The 16,953-nt window shown below is 37.0% G+C and overlaps 1 pseudogene; it reads right to left on the bottom strand.

The window, feature by feature from the left end:
- Positions 1-634: 634 nt before the first annotated feature.
- LOC126014580 (uncharacterized) lies at positions 635-733 on the bottom strand (annotated as a pseudogene).
- Between the last annotated feature and the right edge of the window lie 16,220 nt (positions 734-16,953).

The following is a 16,953-nucleotide window of genomic DNA, read 5'->3' as shown; positions in this document are numbered from 1 at the left end:
ACTTTTCTCTTACTCTTTTGAAACCCAAGTCTAACTCAAACTCTTGAATGACTTTGGAACAAAATCATCTGGATGGCTTCGAGGGTTTGCCATAATCCTCTCTTCCCTTCCTCTGTTCCTTTTCTCTTCACCATATACCTAGCTCAAATAAATTTCTTTCACCAGATTCTCAAATTCTCAAAGCTCTCTCATTCCCTGGTTTCTTTGCTCTTCCTCTTCCTCTCTATCTGGATGCTCCCCTGATCTTTCTTTCACTCTTTCACAGTTGTTTCAACTTCCAAGTCAGGTTAGAGTTTATTTGCTTGGAGACGACCTGCTTTATCTCTAGCCTAGATTAGTTTTTTCCCTACAGTCTCAAAAAATCATATCCAGCTCCATCATGTATAAATCATCATATATAAATCTTACTATTTAAACCCTGACCGATTCCTGTCTATATATTTTGAGGTGTATCTCATGAATTAAAGGGCCCTTTTAATTTCATTTTTGTTCATACCTATTTTAAAGTCTATAAAACAATTCTATGATATTCCATAAAATATTTTACTAGTATATATAGATTTTGTTTGATGAATATCTTGTTAAAGACACATTTTCATGGTGAAATTATAATATATCGCCCATTCTCCAAGATAGGATAGGAGAATAATTGTTAAGGTAAAAACTCTTGTGCAAGTGCCATGCTAATTTTCTCTATATCATCCCAAGTTTAGTATATGTGCTGCTGAAGCAAGAAACTTAAGGTAAAACTCTTATAATTATAAGCAGTTTCATTAATAACTGATAGTTACGAGCAATGCATCTGTTACAAAACATCTTGTGTATGTCTTTATTGTCAATTTACAGATGGGAATATTTTTACCGAATATGATATCATTCTGGAAATAACCACTCTGGATGTGAAGCTAAATCAGTTTTCTGTTTTGAGGGGGGAAATATAGAATATCCTTTAGAAGAAGAAAGGAAACTGTATCTAAGAGTTAATAAAAGTGATCCATATTCAAATACATTCCATATTTTAAGTGAGCATTTGAATATAAATTATGATTTTCATGAGGACACACTTTCTTGTTTTCATTATATAGCCTGTCCCATAGTCAATATACAATGAACGGGCATATAAATATATATGATGAAATGCATGATTGAGACTTAATGAATGATTTAATTTCTCTTATGTTCTAGAGATAATCTTAAATGACAATATTTATTTCTTTGTGTACTATAGAAAATAGGTTAAACACATTTCACAGAGAGAAAACAAATTAAGAACTGAAATTGCTAGCTATCATTTTTTCCTTTTTTATGAAGAAATTCCATGTGTGTACAATCCACAATGAATCAAAAGGAATGCTGGGTTGTCAGTTTTATGTGCTACAGGTGAGGGAAATTTAAAAATAGTACTTCAGAAAGTAGAACATGTATTTTTCACAAGACTGATGAGCACTAAATAGTTTTATTTTTATTTTTTTGGTTTTTGGGTCACACCCGGCGGTGCTCAGGGGTTACTCCTGGCTGTCTGCTCAGAAATAGCTCCTGGCAGGCACAGGGGACCATATGGGACACCGGGATTCAAACCAACCACCTTTGGTTCTGGATCGGCTGCTTGCAAGGAAAACACCACTGTGCTATCTCTCCCGGGCCCACTAAATAGTTTTAAAGAACTCAGAAAATGTTCATAACTAACTATATTGCTTGGAAGCTACTTAGAACTTAGGAAATATATTTACAAATTTGAACAATTAAAAAACTAAAAGATACATAGTGCTATTTGAAAAATTATTGAGAAAACATTTGAACTTGGGTAAGATGTTAGTTTTTAAGTTAATTCAAAATTGTATTACCTAGATGTTTAAAACAATTCTTCAAAGTTATATTAATATGTTTGAATCATTTCTCCATATGGTACTTCATTTATCAGACTACACATGTACTAAACTCTATTTATTCATTCCCTGTTATGCTTAGGGAATGTTTTTCATATGGTGGCAGAAGACAACTAAATTCTAGAAAAATGAGCATAGCAACAGAGGCCAACAGAATGTTTGTAATTCCAAAGTAAGAATAGAAATAACTAAAGCTCTTAGAAATAGTTGCTCCAGAATAGCTCTTGGATCACTGAGGAAATAATCTGTGGAAAGATTTGGGGATGCTCAAATGGAGAAGTATTTAATGGAGCTTGGAATATTATAAGAGTGTGGATATATCTAGGGGAAATCAGGGTATCTAATGTCAATTTTGAAGAGAATGTCAACTAACTTTATTCTGCATGTCCCAAATCCTTCCCTAACTCTTTTTAGACAACATAATTATAGATAGAAATTCATAAATGTTGAATGATATTTTAATTAATATTTCAGGTATTCCTCTCCCCCCCTTTGATTTATATGTGACTGATGACAGCAGCTCTGTCTACTCTTTTGAAACAGTTAACTTTTCTTTTGAAAGTTCTTCTCCAGGACTAATAAAGTAAAAAAGATAGAAGACTACTTCCATTTAATCTATTGCATTTCATCATGCAATTATTCTAAATATCACATAAAAGTGATAGTATTCGTATTTATCCTTCTTCTGACTTACTTCATTTAACATAATGCCTTCCAGTTCTATTCATGTTGAGCAAAGTGCATGTTTGTATCATTATTTGGGAGTTATCTTAAACATGTTTGGCCTCAGAGTATAGAGAGAAGAGGAAAGAAGTAGAGTAAATGAGGAAAAACACAAATATAAAAGGATGGGACCAACGGCCAATTAGTTTCAGGTGCATTGGTGTTTAAAAAAATGACAGAATTAAATATCAAGAGGAAATCAACAAAAATGGAATTAAGAGACCTAAACTTTAATAATCTAAACTTAATATGGGCCTATTATACTGGGGGGCTGGAGGACTGGTGTGAGGTGTGGGGTGGTGGTGATGGTATGGAGTGCATTCTGGAAACATTGGCGGAGAGAGGTTAATATTGGTGCTGGGTTGCCAGCACAATGCATGTCTGAAACCCAACTATAAAAGACTTTGTAAATCATAATGGCTTTAATAAAATACAATTAATTTTTTAAAAAGAGAAAAGTTAGAAGAGCCTGGTAATTATTGACTCAGCTTCTGGAAGAGGGAAGGAGGAGAGATGGACTGAGATAATGACAGATGGGTTGATCTTAAGCACTAATCTTATGATGAAGCCCTCTACCTTTCTATGGGAATAGTGTCCTCCTTAAAATTCTCTTTCTCTCTCCTCCCTCTCTCTCTGACTAATAAATAGATTGGCCACAAATTCATAGGTGCAGCTTTTGAGCAATAATGAGAGGTTTTTAGGGTTAAAGCCCTTTCCTCATGGCCCTGGGTCATGTATATTTTATTACAGTGTGGTTGTTCCATTAGCTTGTGTTACCTGCAAAGAAATCTGTTAACTTTCAAAGAACTTTTCTAACATGTCATTTTGTGATCCTAGATATTGCACATCGTTGTTAGAGTAGTAATTCATGTGTCAAAGGGAATATAACAAATTTACAGGTAAAAAATATAATATAAATACAATATGCATAATCATAGTTCTCTATATGTAAGTACATATACCTGGCTTTGTTTTAAAAAATTCAATTGTATCTGTGAGGAAAACACAATCAAGTATAGTGTTGACATCATAATAAGAAGAAAACAAACCTAAAATCATCTGTTAAGATGAATTATTTTGTTTCTCAGTAAAAACTTCACACAGTTTTAGTCTCTTCGGATTAAAAAGAAGTTATGTGACAATAGAACAAAAATGTCTTAAATATGAAATTTGTAACTCAGGATTTTACATTATTTCTCTATGAGTATTTCCTAGAGATTATTTATTTATAAAATATCTACACTTGTCTTTCCAAATTTTATGCTAGCCAGAGTAGAACAACAGAATTAAGAATTTACAGCCACTTCAGATAATGACTTATTTAATAGCTCCTTTAATATTCTAGTTCTAAACAGCAAACCCCAAGGTTGGTTTGCTTTTGTTTTAATAAAAGAAAGAAAATGTGGAAAGAATTATGAAGAGTAGATTGAAGACCCAAACATGCAAACCTTACAGTAAAAGCTGATATCTTTGAAGACAGTGAGATGAAAATTCTGTTTTCACTCTCCTTATATTCATTGTGACAAAGTTGTACCCAGGCTACATATCCAAATTTATTTAAGTGTTCTTTCATGGATGATTTTGACACAGGAATGGTGATGGTGAACTCTGTACCTATCCACGGTTCCCAGTTTCAGATGATGCTCAGACTCAAAGTTTGGATGTAGAAAAGTGTATTGGAAAGTCAAGGAGAAGGCAAAGGAAGAACTTAGTTTAGGACTAAGTTAAATATGGCTCATTTTGTTTGGTGTTTATATGGGGAAACTGAGTCTTTGTGCAGCCATAAAAAACCCTTTCCTTTACTTATCAATTAATAAAAATAATACAAAAAATTCCAGGATCCTACAGAGGGATCTGGCTGATCTGAGTTATTTTGGGTTGGGCCATATGCCTTGGACATTGTCCATTCTTTTCTCCTTGGTGCAATAGAATTTTAGGGTCCAGTTAGAATATTTAACCCCAGACACTTGCGGATGGTGTGTGTATTAGGTCAATAGGGACAGATGGAAATGGTAGCAAGAAGGAAACTGAGATTTCGTCTTTCACTTTCTTTTTAACCCTTGTCAGGGCTTGAATTAGATAAATTTAAATGATCCCACAGAAAAATCAGTTATTTTCAATAGATTCCCTTCATGTCTAGAATGATCAAGGAGTGAGGGCGCTGGCATGGGAATTAGCCAGAGTAGAGGGAAACAGGACCAGCTGAGGAACAGACTGTATTCAGGGCCCAGCTGGACTCCGGGAGATAGGAAAAAGGTTTGCATGCCAAGCCTTACTTGGAGGCCTTTGGCAATCAGATGGGCACCCTCTGTCCAGCTTGGGATGATGAAGGCCTTTGTGGTAAAGGGCTCTCTGCCAGTCATAGACGATCTGCTCTGTGCCAGCTGCTGGAGACACCAAATGGACAAAACAGAAATGACATCTCTACTGGGTTCTGAAGTGTTTACAGTTCTCTGAAATGGATATGTGGTAATGACTTGGTCTTTGGGAACAAGGGGGTCCCTTAGTATAGCATCGCTCTTCATTCTGGGGAGCAGCGCCATGCTAAGTGTAGCCTGTGGTCTTCTGTTTTCGAAATCAGCATTTCCTAAATCAAATTTCTGGAGTAATGAAGCTTGTTAACATATGAAGAACCCCGTAAGAAAACCATTTTGATGTAGATGTGGTCCTCAGATAAGGGTATTGTGGGAGAAGTTTTACCCCATTAAGTTGCAAATCCTAAACTATTATAAATCTTTCTATTGAAGGAATATGCCTAGGGCTGTGCATATCTTGTTCTGGACATAAAGAGATTTGCTCTCAGTGTTAAATGAACCTCACAGGGAACCAATGGAATAGCAAATGTCTTTCCAGCAGGGAGAATGCAATCTTTAGAGACATTCCCTCTTCACTCCTACAGTGAGTGAGTGGATTTTTTTTTCCTTCCCCCAAAGAACCATATTTTTAAGAGCAGCAGAAATTGGAACCACAATAAAGAACTGGATGTATAGTCATCAATCCTACTTTTATTTGTCTTGGAGTATGAATGATTGCATAATCACATCCCTGCCTTTTCTGAAGAGAGTTTCAGAGTATCTAGATGATAGACTACAAGTTACGTTTAAAAATGTGAGGCATCGGAGTCAATGTAGCTTTGCTGTGAATCATTTCATTCATAACCTACAACTGAAATGATCTAGAGTTCTTAGCTTCCAGCAACCCGAGAGTGTTCAGTGTTCTTATTCTCTGGGGTAAGATAAAAAAAAAAAAACTTTACCAATGTTCAAGTTATTGTTAAAAGCCTTTTAAAGTTAAATTTGGGAGAGTTTTATAAAATAAACAGGCACCCAAAAAGACAACCTGAATAAAAATTGACAAAACCTATACATAATAGAAATACATCTACCAGAATTCTGGATATTTAAAGTCTAGATTTAAATTTATACTGTTATCTTTATAGGGTTCAAATGGATAAATGTGGTGACTTAAAGTTTCTGTCAGAGAAGTAAAAACTATAAAAATAAATATAACGATAAAAAATTAATGTAACTGTGAGACTAAAACAAAAAGAAAAAGCATCAGTGGGTAGGTATAAATACTAGAGAATGGCAGCAAGAAATGAAGAATACAAGATAGGTCCAAAGAAAATAACAATAAATGTTGAAGAAACTAATGTGTAAAATAAGCTAGAACTAGATGAAAGTGGGTACCCCTGAGATGTGTACCATTAACTATATAACAGGAAAAAAACAGAATACAAATATTTACCAACTTCCCCAAACAGAAGAAATACATTAAGTCACAAATTGAAGGTGTTCTTATAATCTGTTGGGTGCAAAGAAAATAATCCCCATATTCCTCCTGAATTCTTCAGAGCCTGGGCAAACAAACATCAAATAGATTGATACAAAAGGAAAAAAACAACAATAAATTTCTGAAGAAAATGATGATCCCTTGTAAACATGGAGAGATCACGTAAGATTGAGTACCTTGCCCAGGCTGCAGTAGCCTCTTAAATAATCTTAACTAAAACTAGTGAGAGTTTGGGGAAAGTAGAAATGTCAGTTGGAGTTTTTCAGGGAAGACACCAAGATATTAGTTTCTGGAAATATCTATTCTACTACTCTCCTTCATTTCTCTGAGTTCAACTTTTACAGAGATCGTTTTAAAGTGATTCTAGATAGTATTTGCTTTCCTCAGACTTATTTCACTCAGTGAAACAATTCTTAAGTCATTTTATTTCAGGGCTGTTTTGACTTCAAAGGACTTGCATGCAGATGCCTTTTTGATATTATTTCATCCGAACGTATACCATAAATAATTCTGTAAGGTAATGTGATGTTTCATTTGTAATTTTGGAGGCATTGCTATGCCACGATGGTGGCTGTAACAATTGAGATTTCTACAAACACTGTGCCCAGTTAGCTTTCCTTCACATCCTCACCATCAATTGTCTATTTGTTGCTATCACAGAGTAATATGCCAGTTCCTTACGGTTTACTTTGATTTTCCTGATAATTAGTTCTGATGGGCAAATTATTCACATAGCTGTGAATATTTGTATGTCTTCTTCAATGACTTATTAAAAGTTAAATTTTATAAATACAGGATAATGCATAAGGATATATCCCATATATTTCAGTTTGGGAAGTTTAAATAAGAAAGGATAGAGTGTTTGGGAATCTGAGCTAATATGATAATACAAATATTAAGAAACTAATAACGGTGGCTATCTTTAATAAGTAGAGAACATTGAATAAGAAGAAAGGGATTTCTGGGAAAATCTATTACATGATACAAATGTTTGTTTTGAATATATTGATTAATAATTTGTGTTGTTACATATTTTAAATAATTTGAAAAACTGGCTGGATATAGAAAGCAAAATCATTATATTAATGAGGTTCTTACATTTTAATACCTCATCATTATGATAAGTCCCATTAACAAAGCAAAATCAAAGCTCCAGATTAATTGCCAGTAGTAAATTTTAGATACATAAAGAAGGGAATTCTATACAAAAGATATAGTATGGGGTGATGACTCTTGCCATGCACATGGCTGACACCTGTTCAATCCCTAGCACCATGTATGATTCTTCAAACACTACCATGATTGATTCCTTATTACAAACCCATTGCTCAGCCCTAAATATTGTGAGGTGTAGCCCCCAAAGAAAGAATGGCAAGAATTTCAAATGGTTTTAAATGATCACTTGTGTTCCAATACTTTTGATATTTCAACAATTTCTTCAAGGTTCTGAAATAATTAATATAAATGAGATTATTGTGGAGTCACATTTCCGGTCAGTTTATCTCAGTACACAATAATTTTGAACTGTTAAATGAGAAAAAGGTCATTACATTTTACTTTATTGTTAGGAAAAATCAATGATGATTTTTTTTGGCAAACATATAGTTGTTTTTCTTGAAAACTCTCAAAGTGTAGCATAAAATAATTAACGATGGGGCTGGATGGTGAAGGATGCCATCCAGCCCACGTGGCTCTGCAACCTCCATGCAGCCGGCCGGGTTCCAGGCCCAGGTGAAATCACTCAGTCACACGCAGCCATCAGGAGGAATCATCTTTATTTATGCCCTTGCCACCACAGGTGTGTGGCCTATGTTAACCTTTCAAGCACAGCTATATTTTGCTAGCCCTGCATCTTATTTCCTGTTAGCCATCTTTCCTTTGGGCTCCATGCGGCCCAAAGATCCAAAAGCCAGGAAGCCAAGCCGGGCCAAGAGAGAAACGGCAAAAGGGCCGAATCCCCTGGCTCAGAGGTTTATCTATCCTTTTCCAGACCCCTCCCAGAAATGGGAGGTCTTGCAGGTAGTTACACCTATTATCCGGTTCCCAAGACCCCTCCCAGATATGGGTGGGTCTTAGGGTCTTTGCACCCAACTTCAGGGTTTTAGCTAGGTACACCAACATCAAAGTATTATTTTTTCTTCTTGTTACTTATATTCATTAATAAAACCTTTGCCACATAGGGTTGTTACTATCAGCAAGTTCCTGTTAAATTAACTGTAAAGAAATGTTTCTTTGTGTAATAGAATAAAATGAAATAACTCGGATGATTCTTTGGACAGGCTTGGTTCCATAGTGATCCTCAATTCATAAATGACATCCTGATTTAGAAATGAGTTTTACCTCTTTGTTTTACATCAGAAAAAGCCACCCAACTCCTGAACATGGCATGGGTTTCTCTTCTAAGTTTCTGGAACTTGACTGAGCAAACTTTCTTTTTTGTTTGTTTGCTTTGAGGCCACACCCAGCAGTGCTCAGATGTTACACCTGGCTGTCTCAGAAATTGCTTTAGGAGAAAGTCCAAATGCCACCCTGGCACCAACTTACTCCAGGGTAGATTCAGATGACAGCCTGATGACAAGGAAACAGCAGCTACTTGCTCTAAGGACAGGTTTTCCTGTCTCACCACCTAACAGTGAGATGAAATCAGATGTTCCATGACATCCCGACTTCAACTTAGATCTTGGCAAAAACCAAGATCTCTAATTACAGAAGACTGACTACCATAAATGGAGTCCCAGGCTCCAAAACTAGGGTCTGGTGAGATGCAGGTCTGGAAGCAAATGTCGAAACAGGAAGTAATTTATCACACAGTGAAAAGGTGCAAGAACAGGTTCAGAAATTCCAACATTTTAACCAGGAATCCCACCAGACAAGCCTTTTGCTCCTAAGAAAGAAAGCAGCTTGGTGAAGGAAGACCCATGCTTTTATTCTCAAGAACCAGGCCACAATCTAGGGTGGAGACAAAATACCAAGTAGAGAATGATCCAAAAATCCCATCACCAGACCACACTGGTGTATGGGAGTATGACTACTAATTAGGGTGGGACCAGTAATCCAACCCACTATGAAAACTGCAACTGAGTAGAATTTTTTCTGGGATCATAAAGAAAGAACTTATAGTTGAACATAGCCAGTCTTATGACATTATGCTTCATGGGCAGAGACACCCTGGTTTATTGTTTTGTTTTGTTTTCTAGGCCATGGGTATTTCCTTTCTAATTTCCCCGTTTATGCACCTATGCAAAAAAAAAAGTAACCCAGAACCCTGCCACACCTGCCCCCACTTTGTAAAATTTTATTTATACCTTCTAGATAGGGGCACCTGTCTTTTTCATAGAACCTTGGAATATGAATCACTTTGTTTTACCTCATATTTCTTTCTACAAATTGAGAAAAAAAATGGATAGGACCCAGGGGCCAAGTAGTTTCAGGTGCACTGGGTAGAAAAAATGGTCAGAACTAAAGACACAATCCAAAAGTCAATAACAATAGAATCAGGAGACTCAAACTATAACAAGCTTAACACAAAATGGACTTGTTACGCTGGTAGGCCTGGAGGTATGGTATGCATTCTGGGAACTCTGGTAGAGATAGGTCAACACTGGTGGAGAGAATGATCCTAATTCACTGTCACTCTATGCCTGAAATACAACTATTAAGGACTTGTAATTCACAATGGTCTCAAAAAAATAATTTCTTTAAAAAGGAAAAGAAAGAAATCGTTCCTGGCAGGCTTGGAGGATCATATGGGATGTTGGGATCGAACTTGGGCATGCTGCATACAAGGCTAATGCCCTATCTGCTATTTTATTGCTCCTGCCTCAGGAGCAAACATTTTTTTATTCAGTAAGACACCATCTTCTTTTTTGAGTTAGATATCTACATATTCACCCTGTTTATTTGTATTCTAATGTCTTACATGCATCCTATAGATAGAGATTAGTGATTTTTTTTTTTTTTTTGGTTTTTGGGCCACACCTGGCGTTGCTCAGGGGTTACTCCTGGCTGTCTGCTCAGAAATAGCTCCTGGCAGGCACGGGGGACCATATGGGACACCGGGATTCGAACCAACCACCTTTGGTCCTGGATCGGCTGCTTGCAAGGCAAACACCGCTGTGCTATCTCTCCGGGCCCAGATTAGTGATTTCTTAATAGCAAAAAGAAGTTTTTCCCATTTAGGTGAAAGAAATAGCACCTGGACAATACCTTCATTGAAAATTTGAGTTTAGGAGATAAAATTCAACTAATAGAAACATGAAATATAAATGTAGATTATCCTTGATAATCTAATAATAAGAATAGTGGTAAATGATCTGTGTAATGGGTTTATTTCATTATAACAAAGCCAGGTTTTAGGACTCAGCCTTCAAAGATATCATAACGTAGAGATCAAAAATAGTGGGTCACAGCAGTATGAAGTGCACTTAAAAGAAATAGCACAGTAGTAGCAAAGAGAAAATGTAGGTCCAGAAACCTTGAAGAACATGGTTCAAATATACAGTAGTGAGAATGAGATGATGAAGATGCAGATTGAGAATTGGCTATTGGATTTCTTGGGAAAAAGGACCCTGGCAAAGAGCCAAAGCTCCTTGTGATAGACTAAGAAACAGTGTTGGAGCATAAATGAGAGGAGATTTTGAAGAAAATAAATATGCAGTGGTTTTTTGAGGAGTTTTTAATCAGAAAGTCTACTGGTATTGATTTTCTTAAATAATTTCACTATGAATATACTGATTATGTTCTAAAATTCAATGATGGCATCTTTTTTGAATTTGGACTTTTGGCCATTCCCAGGGGTGCTCAGGGGTTACTCCTGGCTCTATGCTCAGGGGTCATCCCTGTAGTGCTCAAGGGACCCTATGGGACACTTGGGTTCTAACTTAGGTCAACCACCTTCAAGGCAAATGCTCAACCTACTGTGCTATCACTTCAACCCCATTGATGGCATCTTTTTAATAAAAAGTACAGATCAGGGGCCAGAGCAAATTATATAGCAGGTAGGGTGTTTGCATCTCCTTACACAGAGCCAACAAGGTTTAAATTCCCAGCATCCCATATGGTTCCCTGAGCTCTTGAGTGCAGAGCCATAAGTAACCCCTAAACATCATCATCTGTGGCCCCAAAACAAAATAAAACAAAACAAAAAATTAATTTAAAAAATTTAGATCTTTTTTTTTGTATTGGATGACTACACCTGGCAGTGCTCAGGAGTTACTCCTGGCTCTATGAGTGGGACTCACTTCTGGTGGGCTCAAGGGACCACATGGGATGCTGAATGGTTGGCTGCATGCAAGGTTGGCTGCCCTACCTGCTGCTGGGCTATCACTCCAGCTCCTGAAATTCAGATCATTAACAATTTGTTGTTCCTCATATTCACAAATTTCTACTTTGTCTGAATGAGAAATCTTTAATTAATTATGTATTATCTAATATGATATTTTAATGCATGAATTATTATATAAAAGGAATAATTCTATAGATTTAAGAAATAGCTCTTGATTATATGCCTGATAATTTTTTTTATATTTAACAGCTATTGTTGATTCAGCTTATGAAGCACCATGTTTTGGGTCAACCAGGTTAAAATATTGAAAGTTCTCTCACTATGCATTTTTCAACATAGAAGAAAAATATGCAAATAAATCACCTCACAATAATATCAACAATTTTATAGAATGAGTTATACCTTTAGAAACCCCGATTTTAAAAAATGGATGGTAGTCAATTAAAATTTTTTTAAACTGAACATTTCTGCTTTAATTAGAAAGACAGATCAAAAGAAGTTGAAGTATGACATGTAGTGAGACACAGAAAACACTAAATTTTCCATAAATTTGCAACTGTTTGGAAGAGTGCAGAAAACTAATCTACATGTTCTTCTCTCCGAAGCACAAGGAAAAGCTTGTTCCTGCCAGCTTGTTCTTAGCATCTTGTATTTCAATTCATTTTTTAAGTCGTTAGAATTAGACCAGGAGACCATTCTGCTATTCTATCTAACACCTGTCCTCTTAACTTTAATGCAACTGAAAAAGTTATGCTCTAATATTTCCTTCTTTAATTGAAAAAAAAAGATACACTTGGGGCATCTGGGTGCCAAGTTAATAAATCCCGAGGAGAGGATTTAATATAGAAAACGTGAATATAATAAACTTGGAACGGACTGAAGTTGGCGCTCCTCTAATGAACTGTGACATTTCATTCACAATGGCAGAAATTGCAGCTTAAATCCTCGTTAATCAGAATGGAACTAAATCACAAATCACTAATCACGATTTTCTCCTTCTTCCCCCCTCAAAGATGTGAAACCGAAGAAACTCACAGTAGGACCCACTGGCTTGATATATCTCACTAGGCTTTTCTTTTGCAGGGGAGGGAAGAGCCAAAGAGAAGAAAAATTAATCTCAAGTGAACTTTAAGTCCCTATTCTTACATAAGTGCCACTTGACTTTTGATGTCGGTGCGTGCTTGGATGGGAGTGTGAGTAATCAATGCTTTTAGAAAGTCTCTATCAGAGGGAGCACTTGCTGGCATAAAATAAGCCCATTTGGAGGAAAAAGCACCACCTCCAGGAAACGATTGTTTCCACCCCTTTTCTCCTGGTTTTCACTTATGGACCCAGCAGGCTGAAATAGCTTAGGCTCCTGCAGAGAAGGACAACGTCTCCAAGACTTGCATTTGCTGGAGAATGTGGGGTGCGTGCCCCAAACAGGGGTTGTCTAGGGGCAGCAATTAGTTACCCTACTTCAAGATAGGAAAAAAAAAACAAACCAAAACAAAAAAAAACCCAAAAAAACCGAGCTCCAGAGTTGAGGTGGGAGTCTTTTCCCCAGCCTGAAAGACACAATGCAGTAGCCTTGCTGGCTCCCACCTGAGTCTATTTTCCTGGGGGGTTACATTATTGCCTTTCCCCGGTGACCTTAGAAAAAGGTCCAGCAACTGCACATTTTCTCGATCAAGTAAGACCAGTTTACTTGGAAGATAAGAAAATCAAATTCTGTAACCTCTTCTGTGGTCCCATTTAACATGGGGAGATACCATTCTTCTCTGCAAAGACACTTGAGGTGTCTCCGTGGAAGTGAAAGGGGGACTGCAAAAAGGGATTTTTGTATTGTGCTCTCTCCTATAGTACTTATTTAGTCCTTCGTGAGACAGATATATATATATATATATATATATGTTTCTTTTTCCTACTTATAATTGGTTCTTGTTTCTAATTTATGGGGCAATGTTATTAAAATCCTCGAAGTCTCTTAAGCGCCAGAGAAAGAAAAGATATATATTTTTCTTTTTTTTTCCTACCTTTTTTTTAAAAAAAAAAACAACTAATTATTTTATTTAAACACCATGGTTACAAGATTGTTCATAATACAGTTTCTTTTTTAGTTACAAAGCTGTTCATGATTGAGTTTCAGTCATTCACCAGTGCACATTTCCTGCCACCAATGTCCCCTGTTTGTTTCCCACCTGTCCTTCACCCTGCCTGCTTCTGGAACATTCTCTCTGTCACTGAATATTTCTCTCCCTTTCCATCTAACTTTCTCTTTTGGTCTCTCTCTCCTCTTCTTCTCCCTCTCCCTCTCTATCTTACACTTACTCTCTCCCAATCTCTCTTTCTCTCACTCTCTTGGTCTGTCTCTTTGTCTCTCTTTCTCCCTTTCTCTCTCTACATTAGGGGTCCTCAAACTTTTTAAACAGGGGGCCAGTTCACTGTCCTTCAGACTGTTGGAAGGCCCGATTATAGTAAAAACAAAAATTATGAACAAATTTCTATGCAGACTGCATATATCTTATTTATAAGTGAAGAAACAAAATGGGAATAAATGCAATATGTGGCCCGTGGGCCGTAGTTTGAAGACCCCTGCCTGAATCTACATCATGCTCCCTCTCCCCCTCCCCACTCTTCTTTCCGACACTGGTTTCCAATAGTTTTACTGAGTGGCACCATGAATATCCCTTATCTCCTTATAATACCAGTTCTTGTCCAGAATGGTCATTTCCAACTCTCATGTTCATAGGGGTACCTTCTCTGTCCTAAATCCATTCCCCACTCTTTGTGGCAAGCTTCCTACCATAAACTGATCCTCCTGGCCCTCATCTCTATTGTCTCTGGACATTACTAAGGATATATTTTATGCTGTGATTGAACAGACATTTGGAAGTGAATAAGCATGGGGATGTTTATCTGTAGAGCTAAACATATGATTCAGAAGTTAGAAGGTTCTGTTCCCTATTGTCTACTTCCCTCAATGGAAAGGGACTCACAGGAGACAATGATCAGTAATTTGATAAAAATTTTTCTTAATAAAGCTTATATAAAATGCCAGTTGATGAATAGACTTGAATTTCGGTAGAGTGTCGTGCCTTTCCCCACATACTCTGCGCAATGTATCTCACTAGTCAACCTTTCTTGGATGATGGGCTTTGAAAAGAAATTAGTGACTTTATTAGTAAATACGTTTCTGAGTTATGTGAGCCACTCTAGTAAATTTATTAATTGGACTTATGGACAAGGTCCTGGGAACCTCTAAATGACAAAGTCTATCAGAGGTACTTGAGCATGCAATGGGCATCTAAATTCAAGAAGAGAGTCCTAAGAACTTCTACTATGTGGCCTGAAGCTCTGGTAGCTTCTGGGCTTACAGTCAACATTTAGTATGTTTGGTGGAATTGGGGCATGAGCTCTTTGTTTGTCAGACTTGCTACCACCTCATGCCAGGTCAAATTAGAATTCTACATAGTAGTAGTGGTTGAAAATTGCTTAGGGGTGGAAAACTCTCCAAACATCGTCACATACTGAAATTAAGAAACCATAATAGGAGAAAATAGTTTTTATAATTTAGAGTTATGTGGGAAAGATGACATCAGACACATTGAAAAAAACACGCAGATTTTTCTTATTAAGTTCCGGAACATAATAGTTTGTATTCACTGATTTATTTAGCCAAATACTTAGAAGCATCACAGTTGATATAATAAAATGTATTCTTTTTAATTTAGTCGATGTTTCCATTTTATTGGTGTTGTATTGATAATTACAGTTGTGTGCTTTTGTCTAAATTCCTTAATATGTGCATGTCTGAATTTCCTCAGTGACCTGTTTGTCTCCATCCAAGAATCTGTGTGCACTAGATATTAATCAGCATGAGCTCTGGTAACAATCAGTCCCCAGATTTATTAATGGATTCTAATAGCATAGGCCTCATTTTGTTCCTATAGCAGCTTCAGTGAAAAGTCACAGGGGAATTTTTTGCTACTTCTGTTTTTGGGGTGCAACAGATGGATATGCTAATATTTGAAGCATGATGAGTTTTCTGGCGAGGAAAGAAAATCTACAAATAAAAATGTTTTCCTATTTCTATACCATAGATGTTATAGCCCATGTGTCACATACATTATTTGTCCACACAAATGATAAAGGAGATGTAAAAGGTACCATCAACACAAGAGACATGTGAATAAATGAAATGCCTACCACACATTCTCATAGAGACAGTAAGGGTATTTATTTTCTTTGGCCATATTTTGAGTAAGATAAAAAATTGTAAGACTGGAGCAATAACACACACAACAAGAGGGTGGGGATTTTGCCATATATATAGCTGCCCACATTTGATCCCCAGCAACTCTTGTAGTCCTCCTAGCTTCCAGGAGTAATTTCTGAGCATAGAGCCAGGAGTAACCCCTGAACAGTGCTAGGTGTGTTTCTTCCTCCAAATTTGAAAAATGTGTCATCAATAGTGTCATCATACCAGCAAATATGTTAGTTTATTTTTTTTAATTTTTGTGTATTTCTTTTTGAACTGGTTTGAATTTTTTATATCTTTATTTAAGCATCATGATTACACACTTGTTTGTAGTTGAGTTTCAGTTATAAAATAAGAACACCCCCTTTCACCAGTGCACCCCCACGAACAATGCCCCCCTCCCTCTTCTCCCACCCCCTCCCTGCCTGTATTCCAGACAAGCATGCTACTTTATTTTTTAATTGTAGCCTAGAGATTGTCTCTATAAATTAGCAAGACTATGGGGCCGGGAATTAGCACAGCAATTAAGAGATTGGGCCTAAGGGTCTCCTGACCTGATTTAATTCTTGGTACCACATGGTTTCCTAAGCATTACTGACTACAGTCCGGGAGGTCCCCAGGCACCAGTACAGATGGTAGTGGGTGCCCACAGCTCCACCCGGCTTGCCTGGCAATCCTTGGCACCACAGGGTTTGAGCAGCTTTGCATGCTGGGTCTTTGTCTGAAGCTGCAGGCTTGGTAGGCTGAGAAAGACTAGTGGGTGGGACAGTCTGCCTCCTGAGTACCACTGGGGAGATTCTTAAAATCTTACACCATAAGACTGGTATATAACACAAACAACGAATGTTGGAGTGAGTGTGGGGAAGGGTCAATAATTCAGACTTTTTCAGAAAACAATATAGAAACTACTCAGAAAAGTGGAAATTGAGCATCCCGATAGCCCAGCAATTCTACTGCCTGGCATTTATCAATGGGGTACTCAAAACTCGATACAGAAAGGATAACTACACTCCTACATTCACTGCAGC

Source organism: Suncus etruscus, chromosome 7 (assembly GCF_024139225.1).
Source record: "Suncus etruscus isolate mSunEtr1 chromosome 7, mSunEtr1.pri.cur, whole genome shotgun sequence".
NCBI lineage: Eukaryota > Metazoa > Chordata > Mammalia > Eulipotyphla > Soricidae > Suncus > Suncus etruscus.
This window is presented reverse-complemented; position numbering and strand designations above follow the sequence as displayed.